The sequence below is a fragment of the Marmota flaviventris genome, chromosome 15, assembly GCF_047511675.1.
Source record: "Marmota flaviventris isolate mMarFla1 chromosome 15, mMarFla1.hap1, whole genome shotgun sequence".
Taxonomy (NCBI): domain Eukaryota; kingdom Metazoa; phylum Chordata; class Mammalia; order Rodentia; family Sciuridae; genus Marmota; species Marmota flaviventris.
The window spans coordinates 63,530,879-63,539,629 of NC_092512.1; the positions used below are offsets into that span (position 1 = coordinate 63,530,879).

Genomic DNA, 8,751 nt, shown 5'->3' on the forward strand with positions numbered 1-8,751 from the left:
ATCGTGCAGATAACTGCAAATTATCCAGTGGATTCTGAGCCATTCATATAGCTGATCAAATATTAGGCCTTTTCAGAACTTCCCCCATGCACCTGAATTGAGGAAACTCACGTCCACAGTATAACATAATATTTTCTCCTTAAGCAGCATATATAGTGATTAATAAATCTAAATTATGAAGTTAATATTTTAATTGCTAATATACCTAGATGCTTCTGAAAAATTTGGTTTTAATCAATTTATTTTGCATAACATAATGTATTTCACCAAGGAAACACACCTGTGTCATCAATTATAAAAGACATATGCATGCATATCAAAGTAGAGACAATTGGTGTGGATTACTGGTAGCCAAATAATTATGGAGTCTTGAAAGGACTCCTACCATAACAATAATATCTTTATTCTAATCATTTAGGGTATATTCAAAAATGTCTTTAAGTGCTATAGCCAGAGTTGCAAATAAATTCAAAACTGCCTTATTAAATAACAATATAACTATATAGCTTTAATGAAATAAAAAAATAAAGACTTTTGAATTACAATAGACCAGTCATGCAGAATAATTCATGCACAATACTGGATTCCAATTGGGGACTGATGTAATACTGATGTTAATGAAGTGCCAAGAAGAAAGTGAGTAATAGGGTGAAATTCCTTTGTAGCCATTTCCAGAGAGGGATTTTTTTTTTTTTTTTTTTTTTGTAATAGAACTTTCTTAGAAATTTCAATTGGAACAATTTCTTCTGGGTGGCAGGGTTTGATTAAAAAGAGAGAGAAGAAAAGATGAAGAGAAATAAGGGTAAGTAAGGGGGGAAACTTATTATCATTCTTTGTGAAATAAAAATTTGCTCATTTAGTATAAAATGAAACTGATTAAATGAAAAATTAAATGAACCCATCTTGTACAATTTTCAAGCTGAACAAAATGCAAACAATGGAAAACAATAGAGAGTAAGGATATTTTATAAATTTGTCAAGTGTTAATGATCTTGTGTTCTTTTGATATGTTCCTAAAAAAATATAACACCTAATGCAATGATTTTGATACATCATAAAACTTAAATCATAAGTAAAATAAAAATGAATTTTATCACTACAGTTAAGGATATTATTTTCCAAAAGGAGTATAATAACAAGAAAACATTATCTCAAGGGATTGAACTAATCCAGTGGAAGTAATTGTTCTAATTTTATGACCGTTTTATTTTAGAAAATTGTCTGTAAAATTATACATGTGAGTTCTTACTTATTCTGAAAAAAACACTGAATTATTTGAAAGGTTGTCTTCTTCTTCCTATTGTACACTGTTTCCCAATTTGCTAACTATGGAACAAAGAACAGAAAAAGTTCCAAAGCAGAGGCTGGAAGGTTTAGTATGGCCTAGTTTTCAGTTATTTCAGAAAATGTTAAGCTTACTACTAAAATCTTCTGGCTGCTGAAGGAGTTGAGAGAGGAACAGGGGTTACCTCTCACCTTCTTATCCCAGGTCTAAGTCTAATCGGAAACACCATTCTTCTGTCATTAGTTTGGGATGTGGCTCTCAGTGTCTGACTGAGGATATTATGTTAATAACTCATTTCAAGAATATAAAGGAAATGACATTTAAAATTAATCTTTCAAAAATAAAAATGTTGCTTCTCTTTCTATGAAGTTTTGTCAGGGCTCACCCCTCTCAGGCATCCCCTTACATCTGCCTTATTAGCATGTATAAATTATCACTTTACTAATGAGGCCGCTCTCCTGTGAAATCTTTAGCAGCTCCACCCTGCCTACTGAATAAGTTTAGACACATTACTTTTGCAAACCATGTCCTCTGAAATCTGCTCCTTTGCCTCAACTAGCCACTAATTTTCTACCTAGAAATGCCACTATGACCACACTTTTTTTTCTGTTTTAAATATTTTTATTGAAATGACAATGAAGTAAAAAAAATTCTTTATTCCTCCTTATGTAAAACAAAACAAAATGAAAACTTTTCTGTTACTTATCTTACTCATACAGCTCTATACAGACTTCTCATCTTCTGTGGAGATTCTACTTGGTTCTATAGGTTTAGAACAAATGTCATTCTTCCTTAGAGTCCTTTCTAATTTCCACTTGAGAAACAACAACTTTCTCCTCTGAAATCCTACAATAATACTTGTATCCTTCAAACTGTAGCAATCAGTATGATGTATTCACCTCTAAACTTGGAATAATTATGCATGGACCTGAATTATCATGCTGAACTGAAGCATTTGGTCAGAGTAGGGAAGAAAATGGACACAGGTCGGGCTGCCTGTACTTAGATTTAGATATCAGTTTTTCTGATATCCCCAAAATGAGATATTAATTATTCCAATGAAAGAGTTGACGTGTCTAAAACATATAGAATAGTATTTTTCATGTAGTTCTGGCTATACAAGTATTTACTATTTTGTCATTTTATACATTTCCTAGCCATTATTGTTGAGTTTCCAGAGGCAAGGCAATAAATTATTTATTCTTGTGTATAAACAATATTGTCTCAAATAATATTTGCTGACTAAATGTATGAATCCTAAATGGTAAAAGAATTTTGGGGGTTTGAATTTTCCATGAAGTCTCATTTTCTAAGAAGCTAAAATAGCTGAAATTATTTGATTGGTTTATGCTTATTTAGTCATCCATTAAATAATTACTGAGAACTTGTCAAATGCAAAATGTAGGGGTATAATGAGTGGGTGGAAAATTGCACACATTTTATTCTTAAAATCTTCAAACTTGGTTGATACTGAATGAAGCCATGAAAGCAGAAGGTACAGAATTATATAAAGAATGCCTAATTTTGACCCACCATTGCCTAAATTTCAGTCTTAATTTTGCAACATCTAAGCTATGATTTGGAATATAATCTAGTGCCTTCTCCCAAATAAAAAATAATAATAACCCTCATAATATTGTATCATAATTTGAATGCTACTTAAAAGGACATAATATGCTCAAGAAGCCCAGTCATTTTTTTTTTTTGGCACCCAATAGCTACTCAACAAACTCTAGTTTTCTTCTTCAAATAGGTATTAAGAGATTAAAAAAATACCAGTTAGACAGATGTTAAGGCAAGTTAACAAAGACATATGTGAAACATTTTTCCTGTGTGTTTATGTTTTAATTCAATCAGGAAACAATGATTGTTTTCTAGGAAGTGTAAGATACTACTGCAGGTGTTATGGAGAAACAGAGAGAATAGGATGTAGCTCCTACCTCTAAATGGTTCATAACACAATGGTGAGTTGAGACACAGGTAGAGGTAATCATGGAAAACACTGTATATGTGGATGTAGGGCAATTCCAGTAGCATGCTTTCAGGTTCCTAAGGCTTGAGAGCACAATTCTGCTTTCAAGATTTTTGGAAAGCTATGAAACATGGTGCAAGCTGAGCTTATTCAGAATTTTGACTGGTCAGACTGAGAGTTGAATGTTTCAATCAGAAAACAAACAAACAAACAAAAGAAATACCACACATGAGAAAGCATATCACATGTTCAGAGAAAAATGAAAAAAACATTATTGAAATAAAGGGTACATTTAGGAAACTTGTATGAGACAAATCTAGAATGAAAGGGTTATATATATATATATATATATATATATATATATATATATATATATATATATATATATATATATCAGGGAGTGGGGTAGGCAAGAGAATCACATTGAATTTAATGGAGGCAAGGGAGCCACTGAAGATAGTTGAGGAGACAAGTAACAGGTGGCATAATCAGAGCTACACTTTCAGAAGTTTAAACAGAAGGACTGGAGTTTAAAGTAGGAATCTCTGGTGATGTTACATCACCCGAGGTGATTTGGACAAATAAATTCTGAATTAGGATGAGGGTTTTGGAATTAAGAAGAAGATCAACTGGAGATGATTGGCAACTATCCATGTTGTGTGAAGGACCAATGTCTACAAAAAATAAATCAGAACAATGGAACTGGAAGTTTATGAGCACCTACTTATTGGGCACGGATAATACTGGGCCCTAATATACTGATCTTTAATCTTTACTGTAGTGTCTAAATCAAGATAGATTATATTGTCAGGTGACTAAGTAACTATCCCAGAGTTTATACAGTGTATTATTAGAGGAACTAGAATTTGAGGGTTCAAACTCCTTTCATCACAACTACTAGATCACAGTGGAAGGGCTATCAATCACTACTTCTAACATGAAAACGACAGTATGCCTATTGAGGTTTTGTTTATAATTGAATAGATATTGAAATACTAACAAAAATTTAGTCTAGTTATTTAAGTAATAAAGCTAAAATTCAATAATTGCTACATTGAAATGAGTTTTTATTTTAAAATAAAACATCCTTCCACCAGGAGCCATAAGAACTAATATCAATAAATAAGCAAATATGCATAAATGCATAACAGAAGACAGAATGATAGAGAAGATACCAATAAATTTTTGGAGGATGGACAGCTGATGGAGATGTCAGACTGATGAGACAGGTCAAGAGAACACCCAACCTGCATGGAGGGTCTACATCTGTGGAGTGAGATTGTATTCTCTACAAAATCCTTGGAACTTGGTCTTGAACTCAGAAATGATAATTCTAATAGAATGTAAAAAATATGGTGTGGTACTTAAAACTGTATTTCTTGGAATTTGCAAGCAGAAAAAGCTTTCTTTTACATACTTCTTTAATTATGTACCTAATTAAATTATCAGTAGTAGTATTAAGGTAGACCTTTTCATACTGTCAATATTCATAAATTTTGCCTCCCACAAATCTTTTCTTAAGGGGTTATTTAAGGGTATTCCTCAGTTAAATGAAGGGGGAAACAGAGAAAGCCATTGGATTTAGGAAACAGTAACTAAGAAGAACTGTAGGTTAAAACCTTGTTTCCATAAAGACTGGAGTAAGACTAGGCAATCTGTAGTCATAATTATTTAAGAAAGTTGGAGAACTCTCTTAGGGAGGGATGTACAAGGATGTCAGTATTGTAACTGAGATGGAGAAAACCTTTTAAAAAAATGGTCATGATGATGATAGAAAGTGTTCAGTAGTACTAAGTACAGAATAATGAAAAAGAAGGGCAACAATATGACTAATATATATGAAGAAAGATGATAATTGAAGACAGCTGGGTATTTGGGGTAGAGGAAGTCAGACTAAGAAGAAAGCCTAGGTAGTTAGATAAGGAGAAGAAACAAGAAAACTTCAGTATGACATTTAATATATTTAATTCAGAAATCCTAAAACAAAGAAAGAACACAGCTATGATGTTTTTGTGTCGTAAATCTTTTTTAACAGTGATATTTTTAAAACTGTGGCCCTTTGAGAGAAGCAAAGTTGGACTTGTGTGTACAACAATAATGCAAATACTTTGAAATTACTATGGACTACATCTGCCCAAACAGAAATATTTTATTAAAGTGTGTGCTTACTAAGTTTTATAAACTGTTAAGTAAACAATGAATAATTGTGTCTTCTTTCCTTGCACTTGTACTGATGTAAGTAGAACAAGTATTTTAATAGTTGAAAGGGTGAAAACTTTATGAGAAAAAGGCTGTCTTGGGCTGGGGATGTGGCTCAAGCAGTAGCGCGCTCGCCTGGCATGCGTGTGGCCCGGGTTCGATTCTCAGAACCACATACAAACAAAGATGTTGTGTCTACCAAAAACTAAAAAATAAATATTAAAATTCTCTCTCTCTCACTCTCTCTCCTCTCTCTTTAAAAAAAAAAGAAAAAGGCTGTCTTGTCCCACTATTTCTACCATTCTTTAAGATATACTAGTATGTAGTATTTGAATAAATGGGTTGACTTAGACAAACAAAAATCCCTATACAAATCTTAGCCCACACTCAGAAGTTACAAAATTCAGTAGGCTGACTAATTTGTTCTAAATAAGAGTTTAGTTAATGCAACCTAATGTACATATTAAAACTAATTCATTTATGTCCTTTACCTGGTAATCTCCATGATATAATTGTATGGGAAACAAAATTTCTTCCCTACCCACTTAGGGTCTCCAGTTGTGCCTAAGAATTAAACTGATATGAGATGTAATGAAGATTCAAAGATACATTTAGGACAAAAAGATTATATAAATTATATAAAAAGATTATATAAATAAAGAATAATAAACTGTGGAAGCATGACAAAACAAAGGAGTTTGGGCTAAAGCAGGTAATTGTGGAATAACAACTAGGAAAAGAAGGTTGGCTTAGCAAGGTTGGTACATATTTCTCTTGGCCTCAGCTCTTCATCTCTGATGATATGAATCATGGATTACATTTAAATATAACTTTACTTGTGAGTATGGGTGTGGAACTGAGAGAGAACTCAATACAGAGGAAATAACTTTCCTGTGGGAATTTCAGCTTCTGCTTTTGGAACAAAGGAAGGTCAGAGTGTTCTTGCATCAACTGTTTTTCAAGAGCCTTTAACTCAACATAATCAATATACCAAAGAGGCATATATCAGAATAGCATGTCTTGAATGTTGGCACAATAGCCCTGGTAGGTTTAGTAAAACTAACCAGATCCAGACAGGTAAACACACCCTCCTCCACCATCTTCACACCAATAGTTACTAGTAGTTTTTTCCTTATACAATATGTCATGAGGAGTTCCTTCAAAATAAGAGATACTCTATGATAGATTCTCTTCTTTTCCAAGGTTAATTGTTTATTTGTGATTGCTACTATGCAACTTGCAACTGTGCAAATGTAAAATGGTCTTTTACTGTTTGGCATCGTAAGCTGTTCCATATTGCAAGAAATCAAAGATTGAGAGCGTATCTAAAATTATCAAACCTTTATTTCTACAAAATATATTTCCAAAAGGATTAAAGATGCTACACTACTTCTTATATTCTTACTTCTAAGCATCCATTTATTTTGGGGGACACTTGTTTTGTAAAGAACACCCAGGGAACTCAGCATGGTGGTGCGTGCTTGTAATCCAAGTGACTTGGGAGGCTTGAACAGGAAGATTGCAAGTTCAAGTCCTGCTTGGACAATTAAGCAAAGCCCTGTCTCAAAAAAAAATGGGATTCATGTAACTTAGTGGTGGAGGGTCCCTGGGTTCAATCCCCAGTAACACACACACACACACACACACACACACACACACTACCCAGGGAATGTTCTAGGGAACATGAATGATTTGTATTCAAGTATGTGAAAGACTTGAAGGAAATATTCACTATTTAATTTGTAGGTGTGACTTATGTCCTATTGACTGAAGTGGTTTTGTTGCTGTAGATTTTGTATTTGGGGTGGGTGGCAGAGAATGGAAAGTGGTATGGATAGAAAGAAGAGAGATTTTGATATGTTTTGTTCTGAGTTAGTGAGTATATGTGAACACTGATGGAATTTAGCTGTCTTCTTCACTTTTAGCATTGTCATTTCTCCACCCAGGCCAAAAGAGACTTAGACAACCCGTTCATCATCTTTTGGTCTAGTATGTATATTACACATAAGGGACCAATACACCAAGGAGCAGGGATTTTGCATATTAGTGAAAACAATATCTTTAAAGTCTAAGAGGGAATTTTACTCAAATCATGGGATTATTATGCATTAGAACAGTAGTTATGTGGTGCAATGCTTCCAATGATATTTCTCAATGATCCCAACCTCGGACTCTCTCTGTGTTTATATAACATTCCTCCTTGAAAGTGGCCAGGAATTAGTGACTTGATGTAAATGAATAGAAGATGACAAAAGTAATAGGATATCACTTCCATAATTGTGTTACAGAAACCTATGACACATCTTTCTGGCCTCTCTCTAGTGCTTTCTTGGATTGCATTCTTTAATAAAGCAAAATGTCATTTATAAAGACCCAAGTACCATGGAGCTCCTGGTAGCCCCTGGACAACAGTCAGTGAAGAACAGAAGCCTCAGTTCAACAGCTCCTGAGGACTGAATCCTGTCAATGACCATGTGGGTAAAGTTTGAAAGTTTATCCTTCATTTGAGCTTTCAGATGAAACATGTTTACAACCAATACCTTCATTGCAGTTATGAGAAAGACCCTGAGAAAGAGTACCCATATAAATCATGGCCCAATTCCTGTCCATCAGAAACAGACTTGACTCAGACATAGGCTACAACTAAGCAGCTTTGGCCCTAAACAAAGAAAAGTCAACTCACCAGGACCCAACCAGTGGCACTGGAAGAAGGCACCATGGGAAGCCTAGAGACAGTCCCCAGGATCACAACACAGCAACACCATATCAGAGAGAAGCTGCCTGATTATCCCATAACATTCAGACCTAGCAGGAAGTTGCAAGAGACTGTGCAGCAGAAAGGGGCTGATACCAGCCTTAATTGGTACCCAGCCTGAACCATAATTGTAACTGGAAAATGACTGAGCATTGTTTGGATACTTAGGATCTTACACCAGACTTACTAAGCAGAGGGAATCAACTCCACCAGGCACAACCTGGGATAGCAGAAACTAGAATCCAGGTAAACTACCAGAGACCTTTGCTACAGCACCTCAGAGACCAGAGGCAGTAGGGAGAGTACTACTGCACCAGAAGACTTTTCTGGAAAACCCATGACCAGTGTTTCAGTTCACACAGACAACTAACAGGATCTTCACTGCCTTGAAAGGAATTTAGCAGAGGGCAACAGGTATGCCAGTGACCCACAGCAAACAGAGAAACAATGAGATAATAAATGTGCTTTATTTTAAGGTGCTAATTTGGGGAGAAACATGTTACAAGGCAACAGATAACTAATACAGTGTACATTTAATTC

The 8,751-nt window shown here is 34.5% G+C and overlaps 1 long non-coding RNA gene across 1 annotated transcript in view; it reads right to left on the reverse strand.

Moving 5' to 3' along the window:
• Positions 1 to 8,192, reverse strand: part of LOC114090665 (uncharacterized) — a 40,005-nt gene extending 31,813 nt beyond the window's left edge. The window contains exon 1 of the long non-coding RNA XR_003582392.2: positions 8,140 to 8,192. This is a non-coding gene — a long non-coding RNA (uncharacterized lncRNA). The remainder of the gene's footprint in view (positions 1 to 8,139) is intronic.
• Positions 8,193 to 8,751: the final 559 nt, after the last annotated feature.